We start from the raw sequence: 15,585 nt of genomic DNA, 5'->3' as shown, positions 1-15,585 counted from the left end.
CCTATAGAGCATTAGACGACGATTCAGTGTTCAGTTCCTGACATTGTCACAAAGAGGTCGTGTTAAGAATACAAGGGGACCGTTACAGACGGACAGACAGTCCAGCTTAATTATTCAAACTTGCATAGAGTAGACAACGAAGTACAGAATGTTTCCTTTTACGTTTAAGATACGAACTGCGAATCTTTGGAACGATCTTCCTTTCTCCGTGTATTCTGCCTTGTATAACTTGAAAAGGTACGTATACTTGAATAGAAAAAGTGTACCTAGCGACAGGTTGAGATGGCAACTGGGGTGGGGACGCCCCGCACACCCACACAGCCTCCGCGCTTCGCTGCGGGTGAGCGCGGGTGACGTGCGGCTGTGCGGGCGTCCCCCCACCTCATACCCCGATGGCCATCTCAACCTGTCGCGTACTATAGACGTCTTCCTACAAGCGTTTTTGTTTCAAACAAGACCATAATATCATTAGTTTCATATTCAAACACCAGTTATAGTGGTAAAATGTATAAGGCTCATCAGATATTATTTCAACATATTTTACCTACATTTTATTGAATAAATCATTGAATTTGAATTTGAATTTCTTTAGAGTTGATTTTTGGCAAGCCGAATTCTTCGGGGGAAAAGATGCCCAAGCTTTGATCAGAATGATGCGAGAAATCATCGAAATCTCTTTCTCTTAGCCGAGTCTTAAGTACCTATACGGCAGAATCTGGGACTCCACCACATTATCATCCTAAGGGAACTCCTACGTGATTAATAGACAGGAGTTACAACACTCAGTAATGAAGAATAAAACACAATAAAACGCGCAAGCTTAGGTATATTTTATTCTGTCTGTAGACACTAGATAGGTTACCGGTTATAAAGGGAAAACGCTTGATAACCTCTGTGTTTCATTGCTCTATTTAAGCCCGCTAATGAGTATAGTAATTAATGAACAGACAAAAGACAGACGCTCTAGTCAGTTGCCCTTTGCTAGCAAATGTGCACGAATATTGCACTGAGCCTCTCATCAATACAGCAGAACAGGAATATCTTCATTATGAGTTTTCAATTGAGATGTCAGTATTATTAATGAGTCAAAAGTTGAGGCTCCGTAACTCCAAAGTTTGATGAGCTAATCCTCATAATAACTTATGTAAAGTAAACTACCAGTAGATATCATTTCAATCCGCACCATTTTTTTTTTAAATAAGAATATTAGCAATGCTAATCATGACTAATACTCCCCTTTCCCCTCCAATTAAGCGTAAAGCTTGTGCCAGGAGTGGGTACGACAATTATAGTGCAACGGGTGTGGTTTGAACCGCCGACCTTTCGGAATTCCGTCCGCTCCTCAACCGTTGAGCTATCGAGGCTCCAAATCATCCATCACTCGCTCACAGACGCTACTGAGAACGGGTCTTTTCTGAGAAGGAGAAGGGTTTAAGGGACGATAGACCAAGTGCAGATTGGCACACTTCACACACCTTTGAGAACATTATGTAGATTAGAACTCTAGATGTCTAGAGTTCTAAGAGATCATAATTAAACCAGTATGTACTGGTTTCGCAATGGTTAGAGCAAGCAAGTAGATAATATTTATTTGCATAGTATCGGAACGCTAAATCGTTTGGCGCCACGGCTTTGCCGTCAGATTGGTAATAAGTAACTATAGATCAGCCATTTAGAAATTATAAATTTCTAAATTGGCTTAACCAAGAACCGAACCTGGGAACTCTTACACTAAAGACCACAGTACCCACAGTTGCATTAGGGTGGTTTTCAGAAATCCTCTAATAAATATAAATTGAAATGGAGCCTGAAAAGATTTTTGAGCTTTTAAAAAAACATGCTACAAAAACACAGATAGACTGAAATAGAAATGAAATACGCGAAATCATTTTATTTCCGCTGGAAATACACCGATATTGAAAGAGGACGCCTGACCGATTTCCACCGATTTCAGCCGAATTTTGTCGAAACAAAGGCTCAGAGGCGCGGCCCGGACGACGCGACACTGTGCATAAAAACTGCCTTATTATTTGTTTGTTAACTGTGAATATTTAGAAGGCTCTTAACGAATTTCACAGGACGCTCTCTTCAATAATACGCTTACTCATTAGTTACTAACCGACTGCAACAAAAGAAGAGTGCTTTTCTTTTCTCTCGTACCTACAGCGTTGGAAGCATAGCTATACTTTGTTTTTTTTGGGAATCATCTGTTTCGTCGTTTTCAGGGTACCAACGGGGCCCTATTACAAGACTCCGCTGTCCGCCCATCCGTCCATCGTCCGTCAGTCCGTCGATATATCTGTCTGTCTGTCGGCGGGCTGTATCTCGTGAATCGTAGTAGATAGAGAGTTGAAATTTTCACAGAATTCTTGTACTACGGAACCCTTCGTGTGAGTCCAACTCGCAATTGATCGATGTTTCATTTATTATGCCCGTGGCCCGCCTGATAAAAACAAACGTGGGTACTACCTACTTATATTATAAAACTGGAAAATACAATTAATAGTATATACTTTATAGTTCCTTTTGTAGCCGGTTTATTGATTTCTTACCTTTTAATTCAAGCTAAAAAGTCTACTTAAGATATTCTATCTTAAATAAGTAATTTGCCACAGTCAGTGAACAAGAACATACTACAAAGGCTGGTCAATAAACTACTGAACTTAAGTTGATAAAATCAGATGGACCTTAAAAAATCATCCAAATCGGTTAATTTCTTAACATTACTAATCACACTAATATAATAAAGGCGAAAGTTTGTATGTGTGTGTGTGTGTGTGTGTATGTTTGTTACTCCTTCACGCAAAAACCACTGGACGGATTTGGCTGAAATTCGGAATGGAGATAGATAATATCCTGGATTAGCACATAGGCTACTTTTTATCCCGGAAAATCAAAGAGTTCCCACGGGATTTCGAAAAACCTAAATCCACGCGGGCAAAGTCGCGGGCGTCAGCTAGTTAAAGGATAACTCAGTCCTCCTATTTTTGAGATCAAAATACTTAGATTTCGTACCACAATGCATCGCCAAGGTCTGCACTCTGCACCCGTACGTAGTCGCAATTCCACGTATACACGTATACGAAGCGATTTGCTGTTGCAGCATCAGTTTTCCCCTCCGATTTTAATATGGGTACCTTCAAGTCAAGAGTGAATAGGCATCTTCTATGTAAGCGCGCTCCATCTTAGGCTGCATCATCACTTGCCAGCATGTCTGATTGCAGCCAAGCGCCAGTCTATAAATTAAAAAAGAGATATTTTTCCGATGTTGGCGTTTAGTTTGTGCCTTTGAAAATTTTGGGTTAAAAAATATCAACTGCAAATACTTTCACAGTTATAGGTCTATGTTTTATATTTGATTAGCTAGTTCGATATTCTAGTAAGTATATGATTTTAATACCTATTTTTTTAATTCTTTTTATCAAAACAAAATATTCGCTTCACCAATGCTGGTGGAAATCGGAAAAAGCGTTCACATTTTTATTCCCGTTGAAAATACATTCAGAAGGACGCATGACTGATTTCATCGTTATTTTTTTAATAAAAACCCGGCCAAGAGCGACTCAGACTCGCGCGCCGCGGGTTCCGTACTACGTAACGCGGCAATAGAAATACATAGTCTGTGAAAATTTCAAGTCTCTACCTATTACGCTTTATGAGATACAGCTCGCTGACAGATAGACGGACAGACAGACGGACGGACACTGGAGGTTTAGTAATAGGGTCCCGTTGGCACCCTTCGGGTACGAATCGGGTCATTATGGATGCGATGACAAATAGACATCTTATTAATAAAATACCCTTTTTGTTATTTACAAAGTTTTCCTATCCGATAATATGATGTTGATTTTTACAAAAAAGAAAAACAACAAATCCGGATTCGTAAACCAAAATAATGATCTTTTTTCAGCGGTTTTTTTAAAATAAATGAAAGTCAATCCAATTAAAACTCAAGTTTACTTCGTGGAGATTTTTTTGATCAAAAATCTTCCCAATCAAGTGAGAGCCGAACCCGAGAGGGAAGGTGTCGATTTTCAGGTCTGTACCGTGAAACGTATCGTATACGAAGTTTACTGCGTGGAGATTTTTTAAACCCCCGACCTAAAAAGAGGGTTGTTATAAGTTTGACGTGTTTATCTGTGTATCTGTTTGTGGCATCGTAGTTCCTAAACTGATGAACCGATTTTAATTTAGTTTTTTTTTGTTTGAAAAGCGGCTTGACCGAGCGAGTTCTTAGCTATAATCCAAGAAAATCGGTTCAGCCGTTTGAAAGTTAGCAGCTTTTTCTAGTTACTGTAACCTTTGTTGGGGGTGTTATAAATTTTAAATTTACACTTGTGATCAAAAAGCTTCCCAATCAAGTGTGAGCCGTACCCAAGAGGGAAGGTGTCGATTTTCACGTCTGTACCGTGAAACGTATCTATGTATCTATCAATAGAGTCACAAGTCGAAACACTGTTGCGGATATCCTTTTTATTTTATCCACGTATCTTACCTACATACGAGAGCGTATTTCGATGAATATATTCGACATATTAGAGCAAAAACTCAAGTTTACTTCGTGGAGATTTTTGATCAAAAAGCTTCCCAATCAAGTGAGAGCCGAACCCGAGAGGGAAGGTGTCGATTTTCACGTCTGTACCGTGAAACGTGTCTATAGCGTCACACAAGTTGAAATACTGGTGCGGCTATCCTTTTTATTTTATCCACGTTCTTACCTACACACGAGAGCGTATTTCGATGAGCATATTTAAGATAGGGCCAAAAGTGAGGTTATGTTACACCTGCTTATACTCTATCCATGGAAAAGAGTTATTATAGTGCTCTCTCTGTTACTTAATCCCATACAAATGATAGAGGCAAAAATCTCCGGGGGCGCTAACCATTTTGAGTCACCAACCAATCACAAACGAAACTATGTTTTTCAATTGAATTTCGAATATTTTTTGAAAAAAAAATTGGAATTGAATTTCAAATGTTCGACTGTTTTTCGAAATGAACCAGCAAGAAACTCGGTGGTTGCTCTTCTCAAAAATTCAATTATCAATAGGATTGATATGCCATGTACAGTTTACAGTCCCGACCATTGCTGGAGTGAGTCAAATCAACACTTTTTATCATTTAGATATAGGTAGGTATAATCATCGATGCTTTTTGTATAATCAAAAGCAGTAAGTTAATACTTTTAATACTTAAATTTTTTAACTTGTCTAAAGGCAAGTCTAAAATTGGTTGTGGAATTTTACCATACCTTACATACCTATTATAGTTTCGGTCATATCCTGTACTTATACAATTAAATAGTAGTAACATCACTCAAATCCAGCATAGAAAGAAAAATATACGCTTAAAAACTCAAGTTTTTACTCGAGGTCCCACAAGTATAAGTAAAATTCCCAACGATCTAAATATTTCAAAGCAATTTTGTATATTACTTCTTGCTGGTTGAAATAATAATAATTTGGAACCGGTGGAGTTTTGACGGTTCAGAGAACCTCGTAATTTTTACATTTGAATTTAAAATAAAAATATGCTTTTACATTTTGATTTAAGAAATAAGGAAAATAATTTAGCCAACAATTTACTGGTGTACCTACATACGGGATTTTATTTCGACGAACACCAGCCCTATAAGCAAAGCAGATCAATTATATACTTCATTTGCAATTCTATATTACGTAAATAGAATTAAAATATTATATGAATAAATATATCTGTATACAGACAAAAATAAAATAGAAGAACGAAGAGTTTCACGAATTTAAATAGCATATTTTTAATTTTACCAATTTATTAATTTTGAATACAAACGGTATTATTAAACATAATTATGATTTTTTTAAGCCTAGTTACACTCAGTAAAAAACATTCGCAAGAAAGGTGATAGTTTCATCAGCTTCACATGAAAATCTATAGGGATAAGCGCCATAGCAAGGTACCTCTGTCTAAATCGAATCTTTGAAAAGAGCAACCGTTGAGTTTCTTGCTGATTCAAGGAGGAATGGCATTCCAAACCAGTGCAGTGGTAGATAGATACATTTGACGATTCAAAAGTACTTGTAAACGTTTATTTGATTAAAAATATTTCTATTCTATTACCATTCTATTCCATCGGTTGAAATGACGATTTTTTAATTTTTTAATTAGTTTTGAGTTAGATCTTAGGCATTGACTGCAATTTTACGTGATACGTGAGTTCTGCTATATACTTTGGCGTCAAGCTAAGCCTCCTAACTGTGTTGGGATGTCATGAATATGCAATTCCGTTTATACTTTGGTCCTTAGCAATAACTATTTTGTGTGTGATTTTTATTTCGTTTTATACATTTCACGGGCGAATAACCTCCCGTATACGCCCATTGCCTATTAAGGGGAAATCTCTGAGAGGACTTTATGTACGTTATTTCAGCCCGTTTAATGATTTGTAAAGCCCCCATTAGCTCACCTGCCGTAGCGGATTTATGGGCTGACTCCTGCACTACTCGCCTCTTATACTACTTAGCTCTTATACTATATACCTATAGGTACACACTGTGTGATACTTGTGTTACGCTTCAAATAGAAAACAGAAAGATTTTATAAACTTTCACAAGTGCTTGTGAGTCGTTGAGTGAATCTACTATCAATATTTATGACAACCTCTCTGGCGCAATGGTGATCGCTGTGGTCTCATAAGTGGAAGGTCCCGGGTTTCTCGGCAGGGAAAATTTATGAGTTTATATTTTCTAAATTGTTTATGGTCTGGTCTGATTACTGAGTCTAGTTACTACTCTACCGGTAAAGTCGTGCCGCCAAGTTATTAGGGTTCGGGTACGCTTTTATCTTAGACGGCATCATCACTTACCACTAGGTGAGTCAAGGGAAAACTTGTAATGGAATTAATTAAAAACCACTGGTTCGGAATGTCCTTCCTACCAAAATAAACCAGTAAGAAATAAATTCTGTGGTTGTTAATGTTTGTTAATAATTTATACTAATAAATAAAATTGAAGTGTTAATTAATATAAACGGATAATACTTTTCTCATGATGCATCGTCGGTGACGTACGGGCTGGTCCGCGTCCGTCCGCAATATCACGTGCCGTGGGAAGCCGGTATAACCTGAGCGGGTTAGGGTGTGTGTTGATAGTTCAGTCACGCAGGACAAGTCACACTATATGTAGGTATAGGTATAGAAGCTGATAGAAGATGAGCTTTGACTATCTGGAGTTTTACAATCTTTGCATTGAGCCTAATCCTCTGGAGGACTGCTGTATCTAATACATGTCAAAATACTCGTATATTAGCTTTTGTTACGAAGCAGTAGCGGAGCTGCATTCTGGAAATTTCCTTTTAACCTAAATAAAATAAAATTTAAAAGTAGTAAGTACATTTATATGATTCCTATCTTAGCGAACGAGATGTCTCGCGGGAAATTATGCCGCTTCAATAGCGTTACATTTTCCTGTGGAAATGTCGTAAACATAGATAGGTACAGAGAGGTGTCATATACTAGAGTAGCAGTCTCCGCACTACAGACCGCGGGCCAAGACCGGCTTGCTGCAAGACACTCTCGTGTCTACACTCTACAGTGATAATAATCTACCTACTTACAACTGTTCGGTAAGAGTAATCCAGTACGTATGCCTACTGGATCACTCTTCCCAAACATTTGCTATGTTCAACTTAAAATACGGATCGTACTGATTATTGTTTAGTCTGGCTGTAACATAATGCTGGGTGCAAAGCGGCGCTCTAAACTTTTTCCCCGAAGTAAGCAGCCATGTTATGTGAGTGATGACTAATGCTTTATACTTTATGTCTCGTTCACACTAACAGATTAACGTTTTCTGTCGCCCTCTATACATATATTTCGTTTCTAACATAGTATATTATGTTGAAATAAAAGTATTAATTAGTTTCATTACGTTTTTTTACAGGTAGGTGAGGAAGGATTTTTTTGACTAAGCTCTGCTACTCTATAGTCTCTAACTCAGTGTAAATACGTCATTGAATAGATGTGACCTAATTTAAAATCTGAATTCAAAATTAGGGCCTTTTAAAAAGCGTCTTTCAACTTTCGTGTGAAAATTACTGGAGGTAAACCTTCCGTAATTATGATATATCTGAAATATAAATCCTAATTAAAAAATAAGGCCACCTTTACATAGTATGCGAAGATGGGAAGCGAAGGTATATGTGTCAAACCCACCAATATGACAGTTTCATAATCATAGATTAGTTCGTTGAAGCCTTTTCCGACAGAGTTAAAATGAGCTAAGCGGTTCTAGTAAAATGAGCTCACCTAAGCTAGTTAAAATGAGCTAAACTAAGCTAGTAAAATGAGCTAAGCTAAGCTAGTAAAAATGAGCTAAGCTAAGCGAGTAAAAATAAAGCGATCCTATTAGTTGGTTTTACGGTTCCACACAATTTCCTCGCTAGATCATGGCGACAGCCCCAAAAAAGTTTAGTCTAGAAAGCTTTCAGAGTTCAGACTTATCCAAAATAGTTACAAAATTTGCATTTATTTATACTTATTTAGTTTTCACAATTTTCAAGGCAAATCCATAGACATCATTGTCAGTAGGTATCGGTCGATTTTCCATCAATTAATTTTCCAATATATGGACAATTGGTTATGAATGGACAATATTATGAGGATTTCCCCAGGTAAAAAGAATATCTGCAAACGTAAATAGTAACGATTGTATTTTGTTCAAGTAACGAGATATATAGGTTTCAAAAGAAGAAAAATACTAAAGCTACCGGTTCATTAAAACGCGCCAGTAAATATAAATACCACAGGGAATACCAACTGAATCGAAGCGATTAATTGAGCCCATAATACCTACCTGCTCTTCTTTTTCATGTAATTGGTAGGATTCGGTTTGAATATACAGATATTAAATAGAAAATATTTTCTTTCTTTCTAACAGTCACTCCAGACTCCAGTCTTTATTATTTCTGTATCCACCTTTAATAACCGGCAGTCGGCACGAGATTTTCATTCTGAATTTTAGAATTCCTCGAACATTAATTTTGTAAGCAGATATAAGAATTAATTACTTATTATTATGATAGGAACTAAAATACATAATCCACAAACATTAATCACTTAAATGATAATAATTTTGCTCTTGGCGAAAAAATAACTAGTTAGGTATCCAAAATAAATATTTTTTCAATTAAGTACTGAAAGGTCCTTTACCTGTACATTCTAAAACAGATTTTTATTTTTATGCATAAGAGTTTTTGATTTATCGTGTAAAATGTTGGAAAAAGTACCCGAGTACGGAACCCTCAGTGCGCGAGTCTGACTCGCACTTGGCCGGTTTTTTTTCTTTAACGGTGAAGAAAAGGATCGTGAGGAAACCTGCTTACCTGAGGTTTCTCTCATTATTTATTAAAGGTGCGTGAAGTCTGCCAGCACGTAATTGGCTATTGGCCAGTATGGTGGACTATGACCTAAGCTCTTCTCATTCTGAGAAAAGACCCAATCTCAGTATAAAGCCTTACAATAAGTTGATGATGATAATGATGATGAGTAGGCTTGTTATCTAATTTTATTATTGAATTTTCTAAGGGAATTTTACTTTTACCTATAACTGTGAATGTACAGAGATTCATTTTATCTGTTTACAGGTTAAATGTACGCCACATCGTTACCTGAATATATTTAGTGGTGTGGAGTGGAATGATCGCGTGGGTGTAAACAATGTGCATCCAATTATTTCGCTGTAGGCGGCGGAGCTCGGTAATAAAGCTTGGAGGGTTTGATTGGACTATATTCTTTTCTATTTATTTACTAGCTGATACCCGCGACTTCGTTCGCGTGGATGCAGGGTTTTTTAAAATTCCCGTGGGAACTCTTTGATTTTCCGGGATAAAAAGTAGCCTATGTGCAAATCCAGGGTATAATCTATCTCCATTCTAAATTTCAGCCCAATCCGTCCAGTAGTTTTTGCGTGAAGGAGTAACAAACATACACACACACACACACACACACATACAAACTTTCACCTTTATAATATTAGTGTGATTAGTGTGATAAGTGTGTTATTTTGAATTCTCGCCCTAGGAATTATTACTATTGTATTGACTTATCTTGGTCGATGTAAGGGATGTGGAGACTCCCCGCAGCTGGTGAGATAAATAGAGTGGTCGTCAACAAGAACGTCTTTAATGAAGAACTTTCTTCTGGTTCTAGAAATTCTAAACCCCTCGTAGCTTTAGTTTTAAGTGTACTATATCATCCTACAAATAAAACAACTGACTATCGAAAAGAGTACTAAAATGTACTTTCAACAAATGATTAACTTTGATTTTGACTTAGACTAAGCAAAATTAAATAAATAACAATAAGCTCTCGGGATGAACCGTTGATGTATTAACAGCTTACACGTAAACTGTTTCAAAGTGATTTGCATTGAAGACGCTTCGATCGCGAAGTTTCACCGCCCGCGCTTGGAGCAAAGTTACGATGCATTTCATATTCAAGCTGGAGCTGCAAGTGCACTTTGGTATTGCAAAAAATACCTACTTATTGAGGTTTTAAAATCACATGTGGACCCTAAGAATTTCCTGGATAAAAAGTTGCCTATGTCACTCTCCAGGTCTTTAAGTATATCCTTGCAAAAAACCACGGCAATCCATTGCTCCATTACGGAGTGATTAAAGGACAAACCAACAAACCAATAAATATTACATTTAAAATATGGGTAGTGATAGTGACCAAAATATGATGCTCGCGACCTCGTTGGTCGTCCGCGTGAATTTAGTTTTTTTAGGGTCTAACACACCGGGTTACGCATACGTCCGCGGTGTGCCATGTTTCATACAGTTCCATACATTACAACGCAATGGTACGCGCTACGTCTACGCTTACGCAACCTGTGTGAACGAACTATAAATAAAAAATTGGTTGTCTGTAAAGTCGGTTTACTGACGATAGTTGAACGTAACAACAAAGGCCGATTGTGCTTCTTTGTCGCTCGTTCCGCGCTCTCGCTTGCACTTCAAGCCTTACATGGAACGCCTCAGAGCGAGATAACGCCGCATGAGTCATGTTTTTTCGTGCGTGCAGCCGGCTCTATCGAATTATAAGACGTCACGTCAAAAATCACGTTGTAATAAATAACGTAAAGCCACTCAAACTTATAATAAATTTCTTTTGTCACAATCGCCCTGTATTCATTCATTTGTAAGTTGTAACGTGTAGGTACACGGTTAGACACTAACTCACGGCTCGGTGTCACTTCTAAGTTGTGATTAATTGATGCAATATTAATTGAGCCACGCCGAGTTGCTGTTTGTTCCCAACAGACCTCTGGGGTGTGGCACAAGTTATAAGCTATAAGCAACCGATCCCTGTTACTTTAGGTGCTATTTAGCTGACCACCCCAGCTTCGCTCGAGTGTATTTTTAAAAATTGGTAAGGGGGTAGAATCGGAAGAGAATCCTTACTAACATTATATATGCGTCTGTCTGTCTGTTAACTTTTCACGGCTCAACAGTTTAAACGATTTTGATGAAATTTAGTACAGAGTTAGCTTACATCCCGGGGACAAATATAGACATACTTTTTAGTCCGGAAAATCCGAGTTCCCACGGGATTAAAAAATTCCTGAATCCACGTGGAGTAAGTCGCAGGCATCATCTAATATTGTCACGGTATGTACGTGTTGTATACGTAATAACTTATAAGTAAGTAAAATACAAAAAAAAAATCCTTTTAGGGCTGATGTTTTAATCATCAAATACCTTTTATCTGAGGAATAAATTTGACGTATTAGCAGTTTTGTATAAGAAATCTGTCAAAACGTCAAATTTATTCCTTAGGTAAAATTATTTGACGATTGAAAAATCGCCAAACAATTTTTAAATCATCTGCTTACAAAACCTTACAATCTAAGTACTTTACAAAAATCTGCTTGGTAAGTATTCTACTTACTTAATTGAGTTACTTACAAAGAATATTTAAACTAGGTACCATGAAGTGCTTACTTTATGCATCATTTTTCATATATCTACCTAGAAATTATTTAATCGCATAAACTTCTGATTTGTACCAAACCTTATATTCGAGGCGTTTATTATAAATGGGGCTTGTAACTACACCGCTGTTTGACCTGGATGTTAAAATATTTGATTAGCTCCCGTGTGCATCTTTGAACGTAATGTTTGAGTTTGGCTTTCAAAATGAGATGTGTTAGCAACGCTTCAATTCACAATCAAGAAATCTCCAATTAATTTCAAGGTTGATTCAATTTAGATGATGATCCCTTTTACTAAGACACTGATCTTCATTGATATTTGCTGCTACCCGTCCCGTAGGAATTCCATCCTCCGAAACTATTCATCAGATTTTCAATTGAACATGAAACCAATTTACCATGATATGTGATTTTTTTTATGTAAAAAAACTGTTGAAATCGATTAACATTTGACAATTCAACCCCTTTTTAACCCTACAACAACCCTATTATTTTTCGGTATAAAAACTATCCTTTATATTAATATTTTTTACACCATGTTTTTACTTGGTAAGTATAATTATTATACCAAATTGCGTTCAAATCTGTTCTGTAGTTTCGGCGTGAGGCATGCCCAGGCAGAAAGACGGATAGAAATTTAAATCACTAAGTAGGTAGTACAGTTTTGAGCTCTGTATCGACAGTAATCCTTCCTTTAGTTAAAATTTTTATTGAATGCACATAAATCATCCAATTATACGTAGGTAAAAATAAAATAACTCGACTCGGACCAGTGAATCTTGTTTTACAAACTAACCAATACGACATTGCAGTATTATATAAATGTTTGCTTCAATTTTGCGAGATTGCCTGTTCAAATATCTTCTAGAAGCAAGCTGGCGCTGCTATTCAAAATTATTTAAATTACACTGTGCTCAGTTAACTGCACTGTATAAAGATGGCAAGAATAAATTAAATAAAATATAAAATGTAAGATAGTAGCTGTCTGGGTGTAGTCATAGCCTGAATGTATCAGCATTTTCTTGTTACATACAAATTGTAGTACAAGTTGTTACATTTCATCAAATATTATTATAGTTCTGCTTATGAGTATAGCTGGATTAAGCGTTGAGATGAAGAAAGTTGCTAGACTTAGGGTGAGATCTATAGAGCGCGCTCTGCCTTTGCTTAGACTTAAGACAGAGTTAAAACGAGACAGAGCTATATCTCTCACATAAATCTGTCTCGTTTTAACTCAATCTTAAGTCAGAGCAAAGTCAAAGTGCGCTTTATAGATTTCAGCATTAGTCTCAGTAACTTTACACGAAGATTCGGGCTTACCAAAACTGTAGGTACCTATTACATATTTTGTTGTAATATGTAAGTAGTTAATAATATAATTATTATGTTACTAAAAAAGATGCAGAAAAAACAAAAGACTGAATTCGTAGTTTAATCTTTGGATTTGGTATGCCCGTATCTACAGACTACATATAAAATCACGTAGGTACCTAAATTAAGGCAAAATTAATAAACATAAATTTAAGAAGAATTTAGGATAGATAGATAGAATAGTTTAGTGTACACAAAACAAGAACATAAAACACAAATACCTATAAATTAAGAACAATTGTATGCAGAGACGGCCTTATTGCTTAAAGCAATTTCCACCAGGCAACCTTTGGTGAGAGGAGAGACTAGGATAGGATAAATATATATAAGAACTTACTGAGAAAAGCCACTACCAAAAATTACTAAAATGTTTTTTTTGCTATACTGTGGCACAATAGTGTCAAGAGCAGGCTGAAATCTTTCTCGTTCTACTTAAGTGACATTAAGAGCCTGTTACCTTTAAATTGACTGCAAAGGAAAAGGGAGACTTTTATACTATTTTTATTGTACTACTTATATTACATCTACTAGGTACTACTTGCGTGCGAGCGCCGTGTAAGTAAGACGTGTTTTAGTCTCTCCGGCAAGTTAATATTTTCAAAAATGATTTAGTTCAGTAACACAAATAAAAGTCGTTAAAATTACTGTTTGGTTATACTGATACTTCTATTTATCTATTCATACGTTTTTAATTAATTACAAGTGTAAATTAAAAAAATTTAACACCCCCGATAAGTTAAGGTTACGCAGTAACTATAAAAGAGCTGAACGGCTCCGAACTCAAACGACTGAACCGATTTTCTTGGATTATAGCTAAGAACACTCTCGATCAAGCCACGTTTCAAACAAAAAAAAAACTAAATTAATATAGGTTCATTAGTTTAGGAGCTACGAAGCTACAGACAGATACACAGATGTACCTACAGGTCAAACTTATAACACCCCTTTTGTGGGTCGGGAGTTTAAAAGAAATGCTAAGTATCTGTCATTGTCTACAATACTTAAGTATAGGGTTACCGATTTTTGGCAACTCGCACAGAAGTAACTAGATAATTCTAAAGCACATATTATTTCTAGCAATCAAGTTACTAGTAAGTAGCAATGAGTCTGGGTTCGATTACTGATATTTTCGAACAGGATGAGACTCTGAAGATTATGTAGTATATAATGTAATTTACCTACCCTTTAAATATAATTATCACATACTGAGGTACATTATATACTCAAGCTCAAAGGATTAGCAAGTTGAAGTGGCAAAGGGCAGGTCATGTCTGTTACAGAACCGACGGCCGATGGGTCAGACGTGTTCTGAAGTGGAAACCACGTACCTACTGGTAAGCGCAATGTAAGACGACCTCAATTCCATTGAACCGATGACCTGAAGAAGGTGATGGGTAGCATTATGTCCAGCAATGGACGTACACTGGCTGATACATTAGGTAGGTATATAGGAATGAAATACTCCTCTTTGAAAACAGTTAAGCATTGGCTTGCTTAATATAATTTCTGTTAAATTAAAAACCAGAGTGCCTCGGCAAGACCTGAAAGGATTCGCTGTAAGACTCAGACCGTCTCGGAAAACCAATCACTTTTCGTGCTTTTTTTTCGCTTTGTAACTTTCTACGGAGCCCCACTTAATTTATATTGAAATTGAAGTTTCTTATTTGGACATTTAAAATAAGCTGGGTTATGACACTAGTATTGTAAGCCTCATGAATAGAATAGAATAGAATAGAATAGATTTTTATTCAAATAAACTTTTACAAGTGCTTTTGAATCTATACTAATATTATAAAGAGGAAACCTTTGTATTTTTGTATGTTTGTATTGAATAGGCTCAAAAACTACTGGACCGATTTCAAAATTTCTTTTACCATATTTATATTTTATCCCAGAAAATAGATAGGATTTTTCGTGGTAGTGAAAATTGTGGAGTAAGGCGTCGAAAAAACTGTCGTACGTTAACGATTCGCGCGAACGCTGCCTAAATGGTTAGAGATGTATGGTTGACTTCTATAGAAAAGTTGTAGAACTCAATAATGCCTACAAAAAAGTCCGCGATAGTATAAACCAAACATTTATATTTTAGCCACACTTTTCCATTAGTTTTACGATAAATTATAACTTTGACTTGCACCCGTGCGAAGCCGGGGCGGGCCGCTAGTCGTCAAATAATTTACCACTGGTTCGCTACCGGTACATGAAGTGGTGATAGCCTTGTGGCTAAGACGTCAGTCTTTGG

The sequence above is a fragment of the Maniola jurtina genome, chromosome 5 (genome assembly GCF_905333055.1).
Source record: "Maniola jurtina chromosome 5, ilManJurt1.1, whole genome shotgun sequence".
Classification (NCBI taxonomy): domain Eukaryota; kingdom Metazoa; phylum Arthropoda; class Insecta; order Lepidoptera; family Nymphalidae; genus Maniola; species Maniola jurtina.
Note: the sequence above shows the minus strand (reverse complement) of the source record.